Source organism: Rhincodon typus, chromosome 11 (genome assembly GCF_021869965.1).
Source record: "Rhincodon typus isolate 14 chromosome 11, sRhiTyp1.1, whole genome shotgun sequence".
Taxonomy (NCBI): Eukaryota; Metazoa; Chordata; class Chondrichthyes; order Orectolobiformes; family Rhincodontidae; genus Rhincodon; species Rhincodon typus.
The window spans coordinates 16,827,486-16,844,888 of record NC_063342.1 but is presented as its reverse complement, the minus strand read 5'-3'; the positions used below and the strand labels follow the sequence as shown (position 1 = coordinate 16,844,888).

Below are 17,403 nucleotides of genomic sequence, written 5' to 3'. Positions count from 1 at the left end.
TTTCGGGCCTAGACCCTTCTTCAGAAATGGCCATTTCTGAAGAAGGGTCTAGGCCCAAAACATCAGCCTTCCTGCTCCTCTGATGCCGCTTGGCCTGCTGTGTTCATCCAGCTCTACACCTTGTTATCTCACAATCTACCTGTCTGAACCTGGTTTGGATCTCATTCAGAAGTGCATTGGTGACTCTCCGCTGCATCTTAGTCCAATGTCATAGGGAATTGGGGTGGGAATATTGTTTTTGAGTTGAGCATGGACGTGGACCCTGGTTTAACATTATGCCACTTTTGAAAATTGAATAGTGGTTTACAACAATAAACAATGCTTTTTGTCCATTGAGGACAATAGAAATGGGAAAAGACTATCCACCATGTTGTTCATAGAACATTCCAATTTCACCATAATGTGAAGTCTACTGTTAGGCAGCAATAGGTCAAAGAGAGTTGAAGACAAGTCCAAAGAAAAAGATCAAACTCAATATTGCTCAAGGCCTGTAGAGTCAACAATATGCAATACCAGCCAAGCTGGTAAGTGTGGAAGACAAAGGAAATCAAGCTGTTGTGGGTTTTAAACTCTGTATTTTGTGGTTGGAGTTGAGGGAAATATGATTTTGCACAATTTTCAGCTGTTGGAATAACTTTTAAGAGGATATGATGAAACCAGGGCCAGGGCCACAATAAATATATTTATTGCCATCGTAGCCCAAGATCCTGAGGCTGCTCATTCTTCAGCACATGGGGATGGGGAATGCGGTGTGAAAGGTGTTGCAGGAGTGCTGACAGGTTGCAGTAGTGCAGTGAGAAGACCCAAAAAGAACGAGAAGGGGCATTAGTTTCAATGCGAAGCTAAATCCCTCTGCTCTATTTTCAGTTCAGTATCAGAAAACCTTTATAGCTGTCACCTACAGAAACTGTTTTAAGTACCACTGGTTAGGATGCACATCATACTGATCATTCGAACAGCATCAGGCCCAAAAGGACAATCCAGTTTCCGATTTGGGGCCCAAAGTGTACTACCCTCTCCCATACGTGGCCCAGTTAATGTCTGCCCAGTTTGTGCTGGCAGGCCAATGCAATGCAATTCCTAACCATTGTACAATCTTAAATGATATGATACTTTTTCAAATTTATTTAAGTCAGACCCAGAATCAAAAAATATGGATTAAAAATTCTCAAACTACCTGACCTAAGATTGGTTTGTATTCAGTTGCTGAATGACTAAACATTTGCTTACTGCAAACAATTAATTTTACGGTTCAATAGGGTCTGAGAATGTTAAATTATTCATGAATTTATTTTTATAATAAATATTTTAATAAATTTGAATACATATTTTAAGTTTTATGATCTCTCAGTGTTAAAGATATTACTGGGATCTCTGTTAACTTAATATCTACTTGAGTCACTGATGATCTTCATAGAATATGAATAACTCCCTCTCTAGGCTATTCAAAAGACATTATGGAAACCTAGACATTGATTTCTCCCAAGCTATATATCGAATCACTTGTCTTTCAAAATGTGGGTAATTAATAATGAATAATTAACTATTCTTCTATCCTCCAACTTCTTTGACATAAACTGTTAAAAGCTAGCACACCATCTTTGGCAACAAAATATCAGAATTTAACATTATTGTGTAGAGAATCTAATGCACAATAATTAATTTTATCTTCACTATGTATGGAACGGTTGTTTTTTAAAAAAATGATCTGGTCACAAATCATTTCAGAAGGTCAAATTGTTTAACTACCCAACAAGGTCTTAAACACTGATATATACTATGAACAAATGTTTTTGAATTAATTTCGTAGTCTCGATGGAGAGTGCATTTGCATGAGCTGTGGTGATAGTGCTACAAAATATAATCCTGACTCTCAGGACATTACCGGTTGGGCCATCATTTATTGCCCATCCCTGGCTGCCCATGAGAAAGTGATGGTAAGCTGCTTTCTTGAATGATTGCAGTCCATTTAATGTAGGTACACCCACAAGAAGGAGGAACTTTGACAGGATTTTTACTCAGTGACATGGGAGAAATGTTTTGGATGGTGAGTGGCTTGGAGAGGAACTTACTGGTGCTGGTGTTCCCATATCTTTGCTGCCCTTATACTTCTAAAGGGTAGTGGTTATTGGTTTGGAACTTGCTCTATAAGGAGCGTTATTGAATCCCTGTGGTGTATCTTGTAGATATTAAGAAACTGCTGCTAGTGAGCATTGGTGGTGGAGGGAGTGTATATTTGTGGGTGTGGTGTCAATCAAGCAGGCTGCTTTGTTCTGAATGGCGTCAAGCTTCTTAAGTGTTGTTGGAGCTGCACTCATCCAGGAAAGTGGGTTGTATTCCATCTGACTTATGCCTTGTAGATTGGGATCTTGGAAGTCAGGGAGTGAGCTACTTGTAGGATACCTAGCTTCTGACCTGCATTTGTAGACTTAGTATTTATGTGATGAGTCTAGTTTAATTTCTGGTTAGTGGTATCCCTGAGAATTTTGTTAGTGGGTATTTGAGTGATGGTAAAGTCATTAAAAGTCAAAAGGTGATGGTTAGATTCTCTAATGCTTGAGATGGTCATTGTCTGGCACTTACGTGGCGTGAATGTTATTTGCCACTCGTCAGCCCAAGACTGGATATTGTCCAGCTCTTGCTGCATTTGGATATGGACTGCTTCAGTGCCTGAGGAGTCACAGATGATGCTGAACATTGTGCAATCATCGGGGAACATCCCCACTTCTGACCTTATGATGGAGGGTCATTGATGAAGCAACTGCAGATGTTTGGGCCCAGGACAAACTTTGAGGAACACCTGCAGAGATGTCCTGGAGCTGAGATGACTGACCTCCTACATCTACAACCATGTACTCCTCATTTTCAATTTTCCTGCATGTGTATCTTATAAAAAAAATGGCATATTTATTTTGAGGTGAGGAGCAGATAATGAAGTTGGTTTGTAGAGTGTACAGCGTTAATGTTACTTTGAGCTTATTCCTGGCTCCCTTACAGCTCAGCACTGATGAAAGTTATGAACATTTTAAGCAACTTCCACTAGTTCAGTCCTCGTTTAAAAACTTCTAATTTATGGTTTTGCTGAATACTTCAGACCAATTGTTAATTGAGGTACATGTCAGATTCTATGAGTGTGATGAATCTCTTGGATACCCAAACCGGGATGAAACACCACTCATTACTACTTATTATTTGGTCTGTGTGGCTGGCTGAGCAGAGTCTATCTTTATTTCCTCATGGATCTTCTAGTAACATGCTGGAGAATGAAAAGGGAAGGAAACAAATGGAAAAAAGTCTGTGAAATAAAGAGTTGAAGAGTTTTGGCATTTTCAGCTTGCTCATAGCATACAGAAGTTAGTTTTTCCCAGGGGCAGTGTAGGTCACTCTTTTTTTTATGACAACAGAGTTTAGGTTCAGGGATTATTTTTTCACACTGACACCTTGGTAACTGGTCTGCTTGTGTCAAATGATCTCCTTCTCCATTATCCTCAGGATTTTGAGGAGAGAGAACACCAGCAATAGGCCAGTCAAATTGTTCTGGAGAAGTTAGGTTTTACCTTTTTCTGATGAAGGGTCTAGGCCCGAAACGTCAGCCTCTCTGCTCCTATGATGCTGCTTGGCCTGCTGTGTTCATCCAGCCCTGCACCTTGTTGTCTCTTGTTTTAGGTTTTACCATGTCTCCTCGTGTCACTGTGCTCGTGTGCAACTGTGCAGACAAGTTACTGAAGTTACCTTTTACATTTGAAAGAAAGCTAATGGAATGTTGGCCTTTATATCTAGAGGACTGGAGTACAAGGATGCAGAAGTTATGCTGTAGTTACACAAAACCATGGTTAGACCCTACTTGGAATACTGTGAGCAGATTTGGGCACCACATCTTAGGAAGGATATTTTGGCCTTGGAGAGAATACAATGTAAATTTACAAGAATCAGGGGTTAAGTTTATGTTGAGAGAGTATACAACTTAGGCCTAGAGATAGTAGGAACTGCCGATGCTGGAGAATCTGAGATACCAAGGTGTAGAGCTGGATGAACACAGCAGGTCAAGCAGCATCAGAGGAGCAGGAAAGCTGACATTTCGGGTCGAGACCCTTCTTCAGAAATGGAGGAGGGGAAGGGGATTCTGAAATAAATAGAAAGAGAGGGGGAGGCGGATAGAAGATGAATAAAGGAGAAGATAGGTGGAGAGGAGACAGACAGGTTAAAGAGGCGGGGATGGAGCCAGTAAAGGTGAGTGTAGGTGGGGAGTTAGGGAGGGGATAGGTCAGTCCAGGGAGGATGGATAGGTCAAGGAGGCAAGATGAGGCTGGTAGGTAGGAGATGGGGCTGGGGCTTGAGGTGGGAGGATTGGATAGGTGGGAGGACAGGTTAGGGAGGCAGGGATGAGCTGAGCTGGTTTTGGGATGCAGTGGGGGGAGGGGAGATTTTGAAGCTTGTGAAATCCACATTGATACCATTGGGCTGCAGGTTTCCCAAGCGAAATATGAGATGCTGTTCCTGCAACCTTCGGTTGGCATCGTTGAGGCACTACAGGTAGGCCCAGGTCCCAAGCAAAATATGAGATGCCGTTCCTGCAACCTTCGGGTGGCATCGTTGTGGCACTGCAGGAAGCTCAGGCTACCTAGAATATACCTCCTCCCACCCACCTTCCTGCAAAAAGGCTATCCCCTATTCCCAATTCCTTTGCCTCTGCCGCATCTGCTCTCGAGATGAGGCATTCCACTCCCGGACATCCCAGATGTCCTCGTTTTTCAAGGACCGCAACTTCCCCTCCACAGTGGTCGAAAACGCCCTCAACTGTGTCTCTCGCATTTCCCGCGACTCATCCCTCACACCCCCTCCCCGCAATAACAACCGAAACAGAATCCCCCTCATCCTCACGTACCACCCCACCAACCTCCAGATCCAACGCATCATCCTCCAGCACTTCCGCCATCTGCAATCTGACCCCACTACCAAAGACATTTTTCCCTCCCCACCCTTATCTGCTTTCCGGAGTGACCACTCTCTCCGTGACTCCCTTGTCTGCTCCACATTCCCCACCAGACCCACCACACCCGGCACTTTTCCCTGCAACCGCAGGAAGTGCTACACCTGCCCCTCCACCTCCCCCCTCACCCCCATCCCAGGCCCCAAGAAGACCTTTCACATCAAACAGATGTTCACCTGCACATCTGCTAATGTGGTATACTGTATCCGCTGTTCCCATTGTGGCCTCCTCTACATCGGGGAAACCAATAGGAGGCTTGGGGACCGCTTTGTGGAACACCTACGCTCGGTTCGCAACAAACAACTGCACCTCCCAGTTGCGAAACATTTCAACTCCCCCTCCCACTCCTTGGACGACATGTCCATCCTGGGCCTCCTGCAGTGCCACAATGATGCCACTCGAAGGTTACAGGGACAGCAACTCATATTCCACTTGGGAACCCTGCAGCCCAATGGTATCAATGTGGACTTCACAAGCTTCAAAATCTCCCCTCCCCCTACCGCATCCCAAAACCAGTCCAGCTCATCCCCGCCTCCCTAACCTGTCCTTCCTCCCACCTATCCCCTCCTCCCACCTCAAGCCCCACCCCCATCTCCTACCTACTAACTTCATCCCGCCCCCTTGACCTGTCCGTCCTCCCCGGACTGACCTATCCCCTCCCTAACTCCCCACCTACACTCACCTTTACTGGCTCCATCCCCGCCTCTTTGACCTGTCTGTCTCCTCTCCACCCACCTTCTCCTTTATCCATCTTCTATCTGCCTCCCCCTCTCTTCCTATTTATTTCAGAATCCCCTTCCTCTCCCCCATTTCTGAAGAAGGGTCTCGACCCGAAACGTCAGCTTTCCTGCTCCTCTGATGCTGCTTGGCCTGCACCTTGTTATCACAAATTAAGCCTGTTTTGTTCCGAATTTAGACGGTTAAGGTGCGACCTGATGAAAGTCTTCAAGATATTAGAGGAAAAGACAGGGTGGACAAAGATAAACTATTTCCACTGGTTGGGAATTCTAGAACTAGGAGGCCTGGTCTGAGAATTTTTGAAAGACTATTCGGGAGAAATGTTAGGTAGCACATCTACACACAAAGGATGCAAGAGGTTTGGAACTCTCTTTGACAAGCAACAGTTGATTGCTGGATCAGTTGTAAATTTTAAATAAGAGATGGTTACATTTTTTTGTTCAACAAAGGTATTAAAGGGTGTGGGCCAAAGGCAGATCAGCCCATAGCTCATTGAATGGCAGAACTAGAATTCTCTCCCTAATGGCATATTGGGTCAACCCACAACAGGTGGACTGCAGCGGTTTAAGAATGCAGCTCACCACCACCTTCTCAAGGACAACTAGGGAAGGGCTATAAATGCTCTCCGGCCAGCGATGCCCACATCCCAGAAATGAATAAAAAATACAGGCTCGTGGGGCTGAATGGTCTACTCCTGTTTCTATGTACCTAAACCAGCAATATCCTTTACCAGTACTGAGTTCACAGAATCACGCAGTGTGTAAATTGGCTGACATGTTTGTCTACAAAGGGATCTCATTCAAAAGTAATCCTGAAAATGTGGTAATGTGCTGTGTAAAAGTAGCTTTAGTGCTTCAGGAACTTAGGAACCACAACAGGTTATTCGGCCTCTTGAGTGTGTTGTTGTATACAAGAAGTTAAGCGCCTTTAGTCAAATTTCAGTTACAGTTTCATTTCAAACAACCACAAACAATAAGACCATCTGGCTGCTTTTATTTCTGCACATTTGAAAACTCTTTTTGCCAACCCAAAGACTGAATTAAGTGAAAATTAAACAGCTCATTAGGGCAGAGTAACTCCAAAGAAAACTAGGGGATTAAATCAAAATCTAATTCATGGGTGAAATAACACACTCCAGCCCTGCAGTGCCTAACTCTCAGGAAAACTTATACATTTGAATATAATTTACTAAATAGTTCACAATAATAATTTGCTTTGTTTACCTTTAACTCAGATATTTAGCATACTAATAACAGATCAAATTCTATTGGATTTGTCTCTTAATAAGCAAAAAGAAATGTCTATGAAAATATATAAAATGATAAGACATTGTATGTCTCCTTATTTAATGATGTTTATTTGCAAAGTTTTGACCATGCATTATGGGCCCTTTGATACTGATTATCTTTATTACATGTGAAGAAAATGGAGTGCCACAGAAGTTATTATATTTAACTTGCCTTGAATTAACATGGTTTAACAGGAAGAATAATGTAGCCTGTCTGTCAGAAAATTTATTTTGGAAAAGATGTGTTCAGATGGTTGATGTGATAAAGCTCTTGACTGATTGTTCATACTGTCTGGAACTTCCTCTTGCAATATTTCTGTCCCTCTGGCCTTCTCTCTACTTCAGAAAAACTCCGTTTGAACCAAATTGTTTGTCAGACGGTCTAATCACTCCCTTACCAGCTGAGTGTCATTGTTCTCATGGCCTGTTTGTGGAGTGCATTCTTTTCTTTATGTTAGATGTGATATATAAAGATAAGCTGCTGTTAACATTTGTTAATCTCCCTCTCCCCTGGATTCAGATAACATAAAAGGATAAACATTGGAGCTTTTGTGGCACATTGCAAGTGTCCCTGCTCTGGGCCAGAAAGTCCAGGACCAACCCCCACTGGTTCTGGAGGTATGGCATAACAAGTCTGAAGAAATTGACTAGCAGAAGCTGCAGGGTGTTGGCGGTGCCTGGTTCAAATCCCATCTGCCCTGGAGGTATATGTGAATCATTTAATTAAAAATGTTTACAAGGATAAATATCTATAATAATTTGATGGTGTGTTCCTTTCTAAAAAAAAATTATGAAACCAGATAAGGATATAGCCTAAGCCTAAGTTGATAAGAATAGATTGAAAACAAAATAGTGAGTTTAGTCCCACAAAACTTTGGTTTCTGAAAGGAAGTGCTTGTTTTTGTTCATTCACAGGATGAGGGCGTCGCTGGCTTGGTTAGTATTTATTGCCTATGCCTAATTGCCCAAAGGCCAGTTCAGAGTCAACCACATTGGTATGGGTCTGGACTCACACATAGGCCAGACCAGGTAATAATGGCAGTTTCCTTCACCAAAGGACATTAGTACACCAGATGGGTTTTTATGACATTGGCCTCATACTTATTATTAGACTCTTAATTCCAGATTTTTATCGAGTATAAATTCCACCATATCCCATAGCCAGATTCAAAACTGTGTCCCCAAAACTAACTCGAATCTTTGGATTAATAATATAGCTATAATGCCACTATGCTATCACCTCACCACAAGAGTAAGCACTGTGAGAATTGTTCGGAGGCTCTGCGGAACACAAGAAGACCGTATAAACTGAGCTTTGATTTCCACATACCACACATTTTCTCGTAAGTGTTTACAATGTATATTTCAAGAGTATTGTCTTTGGAAATAATGTTGCACAATGTATATCTGCCAAAGAAAGGAGAACACTTTGAAGATCAGCCGATCTTCATTTTTTTAGCTTTATATTCTATGTTTTGGTTTATTTTTCTGTGTTTTAAGTTGACGCCGGAGAGTGGAGACACCAAAAACATTTTTTGCTATATTCTGTAACAAGATACACTTGACAATAAATAAATCAAATTCAATCATTCCCATGTTGATATGAGAAACTCTGCCAATTAAACTGGGGATTGTTTAAAGCAAGGAAATAGCATTAACCATTTCCCATCATTGTCAATGACCACTTTCAGTGTGTTCAATTGGAGAAAGAAACAATGGTTCTCTGAGTCGTCTAAGGTATGCTTCTGAGTAAATTATATGTCACTAACCTGATTTAAGTGTACCTAACCCAGCCATCTTTCTATAATGTATAGTTTTAACCTTTTGTATATGCTTTTCAGCTGTTGCCCCATTGTGCTTCAAGGCTCATGATTCTCTTTGGCAGCCTTTGGTGTTCTTATGGAGGCAGTCACTGTGACAGTAGATGCTAGCAAAACAGCGATATAGAATAATCACAGTATGCTTTCTCTGCGCAAAATACTCATGTCACTGTGCAAGGATTCTTCTGGAGGGTTTTTCCCCCTCTTTATGTGTCAATTAGTGCCAGAACTTTTAGTCATATAAATGTCCAACAGCATTATCGGGACAGGTCACATTAGCACCAACTAAAATTGGTGATAACTGTGTTCATCATGAATGACTCAGTGATGTGTTTTGAAGTAATTTCTAAAGTATCATTTATGAATATAATTTATAAATTTATAAGCTATTGGGACAGGCTGAATAGACTGGGGCTATTTACCCTGGAGCCTTCAGGGTGACCTTATGGAGGTTTACAAAATCATGAGGGTAAATAGGCAAGGTCTTTTCCTGGGGAAAGGGAGTCCAAATCTATAGGGCACAGGTTTAAGGTGAGAGGGCAAAGATGTAAAAGGGACCTAAGGGCAGCTTTTTCATGCAGAGTGTGGAACATGTACAGAATGAGCTGCCAGAGGAAGTGGTGGAGGCTGGTACAGTTACAACATTTAAAAGGGCATCTGATGGGTATATGAATAGAATGGGTTTAGAGGGATATGGGCCAAATGCTGGCAAATGGGACTAGATTTATATAAGGTTTCTGGTCGGCATGGACGAGTTGGACCAAAGGGTCTGTTTCTGTGCTGTATATCCCTATGACTCAATGACTAAATAGTTAACACTGGTACTACACAATCAATTTTTTCCCTTTTACAAACATTTTATCAATGACATACCCAGCAACTCCCATGGTTCCCTTCTTAGGCAAGTTGTCATTGGAGATGGTAGTGAGGAAATCTCAATCCCACCAGAACTGACACATTTCATGGATATTCTAACATGTATTTTTCATCTATAATGAAAACACTAGGTGACATTGTTTGGTGGCAAGAGCCTGTCTGATCAAAAAGTATGAATTGAAATGTGCACAAACTTCAGGAGTGCAGTTGGACACAACAGAATAATGTTTCCAGTACTTTCTGATTTTATTTCAGCTTTTGTGTTTGTGTGATAAGTGCTGTATCTTCCCAAAGTGTGATTTGGGTCTCACTGTTGATCATTAATTGACTGACTGTTTCCCAATCATTTTCAGGAATTAACATAACTGGTTCATTCTTTTCATCAAACCCCTACAGTGTGGAAGCAGGCCATTTGGCCCAATAAATCCATACCACCCCTCCAAAGAGCATCCCACCCAGACCCACCACCCCATGCAACCTTGCATTACCCATGGCTAATCCACCTAACCTACACACCCCTGGACACTATGGGCAATTTAGCACAGCCAATCCACCTAACCTGCACATCTCTGGACTGTGGGAGGAAACCGGAACACCCAGCAGAATCCCACATAGACATGGGGAGAATGTACAAACTCCACACAGACAATCACCCGAGGGTAGAATCAAACCCAGGTCCCTGGCGCTATGAGGCGACAGTAGTAAACACTGAGCCATCGTGCTGCCCTATACCCCTGCCAACAGAAGAGATCTTGTAGTGTGGTGCTAGTATCTTTACCTCTGAGTCAGGATGCCTGGGTCCAAACCCCATCTGCTCCAGGGGTGCAGTGTTGTTGAGGCTGATTAAAAATATCTATCATCTCAACATTTAACTGTAATTGAAACAAGTTACTAGTGAGAACATAATTAGACTATTGAGTGCAGATTTCAGTACTTTGCTTCAAAAAGCAATTGAGAACAATTTAGAGAAGAATGATGAAGATGATTCTATCAAGGGAGGATCCCAAGATTGATTGTTTTCATCAGAAAGGCAAAGATTAATGAGGAACATGCTTGAGTCTTTTAAAATTCTGGCAAGCAAGACTTAGATGTGAACAACCTTTTGACTGTCACTGCATTAACAGAACAAGCAAATACAGTTTAATAATCCCGAACAAGACTAAAGTGCAGCATAATGTATATGATAACATCCCAACAAAAGCTTCCAATGTTGTGTTGATAAAATTCTTCTAACAAGAATTGGACGAACATATGCTTGGGAACAGGATTGAAGGTATAATAATTATAGACTGAAATGGAATATGTCAGATCCTACACTCCTGTAGTGTGCTTGTGTGGGGGTTGTTATTTTTGGAAGGAAGCCAGGCAGTGTTCAATTGTTTGGAATGGATAAATAATCTGCAGCTTTGCCTGATTACAACTGGGCAATGAGTATTCACATTGAAGGATTTCTCAAAGATTAAATAGATGCAGGTGGAGTGCATGATGTGGAAGGTTGAACAACACAGAGCTAGAGGCTAATAGATGGAAAAATATAATCCCACAAGTGATTTGGTGATGGGAGAAAAATAATATATAGAACTACAAGGCCAAGGGCTCTTGTGGTAGATGTTTTTCTAATCAACCTGTTCAGAGACAATTTTATTTGACCCCTTAGAACAGGTGGGATTTGAATCTGGGGCCTTCTGGACCTAGAGGTAGGTACACCACCACTGCACCACACAGTTAAGCTTGAAGTCCTAGTTGTTCTGGAACTATGTTAACACCTCTGAACATGAATTTTTTTTAAAAAAATGACACAGAGCTGATAGCCCATCCTTTACTTATTCCATGCTTTATGTGTGTGAATGTTTTTAATTGGCGCAGCATCAATTGTTTAAGCAGGACAGCAATTCCATATAATACAAAAGAAAATAAGCCTTAAAATCTCAAATATCACTTTAGAATTGTTAATTAACTGTTCTTTGAAGAGCATACTGATATCTTCAACTGGATCTTGTAAAATTATATTGGAGATTTAAGACCAGTCTCCATGATAAATAAAAACAAAACTATGTGGATGATCTGTGAGCTAAGGAGTGGCAGACTGACTTAGCCTGTGCACTAGTTATTGTGGAGATGATCCTGCTTGAATATCAAGGATAGATAGTACAAAATTGTTGTAACTTAAGATATTGCATTGAATGTGCTAGAATCCAGGACGTCAGATTTTGGTTGTGGCTCAGTTGGCTGCATTCTTGCTCCTGAGTCAAAATACTTACACCTGAATTTACCTGTAAAGCAGCAAGGCTAACAGTCCAGTGCCGAGGGACTGCTGCACAGTTGGAGGTGCTATTTTGTAGATAAGACATTGAACTCAGCCCCTATCTGCCTTGGCAGGTAGACAAAAAAGCCCTTTTGGCACTATTTTGAAGAACAGCAACAGAGTTATCCTTGGTGCCCTCATCAACGTTGGAAAAGCAGATTATGTGGTCATTATTACATTACAGTTTGAAGGGCTAACTGTATGCACATTTGTCTTTATTTTTCCTGAATTACAACAGTGATTACACTTCAATTAGTCGGCTGTCAAGCTTTGGGATACCTAGTGATCAAGAAAGGCATTTTATAAATGCAAATCCTTTATGACAGCGTTTTGCTGACAATGGAAATTATGGAGCTGGAATATGGCCACACTCTTGGGTGACATCTATTGGAATAGTTTTAAGGAATTATTCAGGGTTACATGTCATTAGGGCCCAAAGTACCAATTATATCTTCAATATGTCCTAATTTATGAACATATCATATTTTTGCTCTCTATTTTGATTTCCATGTACTGTGCATGACTTCTTGGCTTGAGAGACTTGGTCCTGAGCAGCTCTTAAGGGACCTTGGCCTGAAACTCCCTCTAGTTTTAAATCCTGATTTTTGCATGGTATTTGTTCTTTGCTCAATATGTCTCTTGATGGTACAATCTGGGCAACTTTTGCCATTATGATCCATGTTGTGGTGCTTGAGGACTTGCATTCCATCACCTTAAGACACGGCATATTGGAGTACAATCTATTCCGCCACAGTTGCCAACTCAATATGGTGTACATTTCATTCAGCCAAATTCAAGTAAAATGTTATTGTGTCTCTAACTAATGTTGAGCCCCAGCAGTAGAAAAGTAGTTTAACCTCTCTTCCAGCGCAAGGCCTGCAATCTAACTCTCGGAGGAGCAGGCATAGAAAACAAGATGATTCATAGTACTGATCTGTTCTCCTTCACAGTGGGGAATCTTGCTGTTTTATTGTTAACAGAAACATCGATGGAAGGAACTGGCAGCTTGAGTGATCTTGGCTGCAGTTTGACTGCTGAATTTGATAACTTTTGTTCCACAACAGATTTTCCATTCTGGCCTACTTACTGAAAACAAGGTGTAATGTTTCACACACTTGTAAAACAGAAATAAATATACAATCATGATTTAATGTAATAAATCATTGATGCCAAATGAAAGTGTATCACTTACACAGCAACTTGTACTTATCGAGCACCATTTTACTTCTTACAGTGTTAAAAAGGCTCTCCAAAGGCTCTTCACAGGAGCAGTAATGATGAACTTTGATATTGAATCACAATGGAAATATTAGGCTGGATGGTCAAGGCTTGGCCAGAAAGGTAGACTTTAAGGAGTGTTGTAAAGGAGGAAAGAGATCGCAGGAAATGTTTAAGGAGGGTATTATAGATCTTGAGATCTTGACAGCCTAAAGCATGGCTACCAGTACAAGTGTAGTTAAAATCAGGGATTTGATGAGAATGTGTGAATGCGAAAAAGTTATTCTGTCTCAGAAACCATTCTGTCATTATATTCTAAGTATGTGCTATCATGATGCTCATAATTTTCACAAATCACTTTCAATTCTCTCCTGCCCCAACAACAGAAGTTCAATTGGTATGGGGCATCTGTCAGTTGCTTTTAGAATACTGTGGATGCCATTATTAATTAACATTTTTCCTGTGAAAGTACTACATGTTACCAACTCCAAGTAGGTTTCAACTTTGTGACGGAATGTTTGAAAACTTTTCTTTCTGTGCTTTTACAACACAAAGATGTGGTGATATAATTTGCCCTGAAACACAGTTCAAGCTGTAAAAACACCTTTGTTTTGTTTGTACTCAATATCATCATCACATCAATCAAACATAGTTATTTTGGTTGTCCCCCTCACCCAAGCAAAGACAGTTTATTTCTACATTGAATTCAAAGATTCGTATCCCCTATTTTTCTTTTGGGTATACAAATAGAACTTCTCAACATTTTCTTAATCTATTTTCCTTCTGCTATTCAGAAATCTGATTAATTTAAGGAGCAATTTGTTTGACATTCTGTGTCGCCATGATGAGTTTTGGAGCCAGAAAATACACAATATGCAGCATTGTAGTCAAATCAATATCCATTTCAGATCTGGACATTTGATGTACAAGCAAACGGTCTCAGGCGAGAATAATATACATGAAGAGATCTGAATCACATTGTATTATATTATGAATTATAAATTATATATTATTCATGTCCTCAGCATCTTTAAGCTGAATATTTTACTGAAATGAAGTCACTGTTGTTTGAAGGCAACCAATTTTCATATACCGTTGTCATACAATCAACAAAGAGACAAATGATAGGTTTTTTTTATTGTGGATGGAGGAGTATTGAGTACAGGCAAGACCTTGGTTTAACATCTCATTCTTAGAAAGCCTGTCTGAGACGTTTATGTTCTTGTGACTCAGGATTGGAACTTGAATTTACAATCTTGACAATCAGAAGCAAGCATGCTATCATTGAGCAAGGCTGACACCTAGCATTCTATTTATGTTTGCAGTAGTCACAATGCTTAAAAAGGCTAAAATACCTAACGGTTTGTGAGCTGCTAACTTCTCATGACCAGTCCAACCAACATCTGCACTATTTGTTGTTTCTTCAGCTAAATATGGTCACTCACTGAAAGATGGCAAACTTTGAAAATGCTGGCTTCTAAACTGATGTCAATTGTAGCAAATCTGCCTGAATTACACTTTTAATGATTGCTCTGCTACCACACTAATTTTCATGATGTATTTATTATTCACTGTACAATGAGGTTCATTCAGTTAGCACCTCTCAAATGTTAATTCTGATCTTGCTCTCTCTCTCTGTACTTTCTGTGTAGCTGTAACACTGTATTCTGCACTTTCTTCTGCTACCCTAGTGCACTTTGAATGTACGATCTGCCTGTATAGCATGCAAATTCTACCCTTTTCATTACCTGTGCCTTGGTACATGTGACAACAACAAATCTATCAACAATAAATATATATATGCATATTTACAGTATATAAACTTATATGCTATATATTTAGTGTATTGTGTACTTCCCAGTTGATTTCAACACTGGGTAAGTCAAATCCAGAATGAAATCTGGCTTGTTAGATCCTAACTTTGTTTTTTCCAACTGTGGAGCCCTGTTGCTGAATACATCCACATGACGCTTTCAGTGTACTTTTGACACGAAGAATAAGACATTTATTAAAAGAGAAAAAAAAAGAACAATACTACATTAAGCAAAAGGAAGAGGAAAAAAAAGTCATTATAGATATCAGGAAAATGTTAAATTTCTCACTACCTCTTTTGATCCCAGCAATATCATTATACCCACTCAAACATCAGTAAAGATTCACAACTATCTTTACTCTAAAACTCCCTTCTCTGACAAAGGTAGGCCAGCTGCAACCAGCTTCCTTTCAGCAGTTTTCTGAGCAGTCACTTATTCTACTTATCCCTTCATCAGGTGAAACAAACTACCAGCAAAACTCATTATTACTTTCAGAACAAATATACATGTTTCCTAAACTCAGTTGCCAAGATTAATTGCCTCCATCCCATACACATATTGGATACAATCATATTGCTTACAGTTGACTAGATTGTTCATTCTGTCTGTATTGTTGAGCTACTGTCACTGGGTAATAACAGTTTTTCTTTCTGCTCCACTTTTTTTAATACAATGAAGTGTTTACCTCATAGGTTTAAACGTCATTGAAAATCCACATAAACAAAATGAATCTCTCCACTTCCCAGAACTAAGAACACAAGTTTACAACACGAGCACTAAATTGAAATTAATCTGTCTTCCACTTCTTAACACAAAAAATACAAAACATAATTTAAACATTAAGTTTGCATTGTTCTCAACAATTCTAGATACACACTGCATTTCTAAAGGTGAATTGTAATTTACTGCTTTGAAATAAAATTACAGAGACAGGTAGTAAAATAACTGTGTATTATTTTGTACCATGGTTTTTTGGTAATTTACTCTGATTATTCCTGTCTTAGGCTACAGGTGATCTCATGAATTAATAGTGTTAGCTAACATTTTCCAATTGATTTTACAAAATTGTTTATGGGTTTTGGAGAATGACATTAAAAGATTCTACCTTATGTTTCATTCTGCTGCTGTGTAGCTATCCCCTTAACCCTATACTACACATCATTCTTCAAACTGAGAGTAACAATGAAAGCAGAAATAAACGCAGAAAATGCAGAGATACTCAGCAGGTCTGGCAGCATCCGCAGACAGAGAAAGGCCAATGTTTCAAGATGAAACCTTCAAAGCTTTCATTAGGAAATCAGTTCCTAGTCTTTGTCAAATTTTACTCTAGTACTTGCTTCCAAGAAGTTTAAAGACCAACTTTACTTCCCCAGTGTCTCCCTTTTTATCTCTTGTACAACAGAATATATTTTCCATCTTGCATATAACATAATAGGGTGCTATGAAGTGAGCTACCATAGAATAGAATCCCTACTGAAACAGGCCATTCAGCCCAGCTGGTCCACAATGACCTTCTGAAGAGCATCCCACCCCTACTGTATCCCTGTAACCCTGAATTTCCCATGGCTAACACAACTAACTCACACGTGCTGAACACTATTGGCAATTTAGCATGGCCAATCCATCTAATTTACACATCTTTGAACTGTGAGACGAAACCAGAGGACTTGGCAGAAACCCATGCAGACATGGGGACAATGAGCAAACTTCATGCAGTCTCCTGAGGGTGGAATGAAACCCGGGTCCCTGGCACTGAGGCAGCAGTGCTAACCACTGAACCACCATGCCACCCCATGATGATTCCAATGATTATAATAGTTCCAAACATAGTGAAATCTCTGAACTGAACTCTCTGCATGAAAAGCAGAGATGGTGGAGAAAACACAGTGAGCAAGCTATTTGAGATTACTACTGGGTCACTCATAGTTTAACTCCTGGAAGAGATATAATGTATGAAATAAAGATGGGGGGAATAGAAATGGAAAAATGTTCCCGAAAAGTTGATTATTAAGGACTTGCCTAAACTGCAAACAAATGACATAACATCAAATATCTATTGAAAAGAAGGAGCTCTAAATACTAATCCTACCTCATTTTTGCCAATCAACAACATAAAAATTCAATTTTTCACAAATAATTTGAACTTGAGTCTTTTGCACTACAACATTTGAGTCAATCAATGATTGGAGTTAACTAATGGAGGAGAAACAACATTGAAGACTTACAGAGATAAATGGAAATTTTAAAAGTGCTCTGTAAACTAAGATAGAAAATGACATCTCAACTTCTTAGTTAAAGACTGATGTGCTCTAGGACATTGCCTGCATATTTTTTATCTGCATATCTTTCTTTCT

General features: G+C 40.1%; 1 protein-coding gene across 7 annotated transcripts in view; it reads left to right on the top strand.

Annotated features, from left to right (window-relative positions):
* The window catches only part of erg (ETS transcription factor ERG), a 256,741-nt gene that overhangs the window by 157,983 nt on the left and 81,355 nt on the right, over nucleotides 1-17,403 (top strand). Inside the window, exon 1 of one of the 7 annotated variants that reach the window (XM_048603144.1) lies at nucleotides 7,670-7,720. The exons of the other annotated variants lie outside the window; for them this stretch is intronic. The gene's annotated coding sequence lies outside the window, so the exon portion shown is untranslated. Of the gene's footprint in view, nucleotides 1-7,669; nucleotides 7,721-17,403 lie in introns of those variants that run through there. 7 annotated transcript variants of the gene reach the window in all.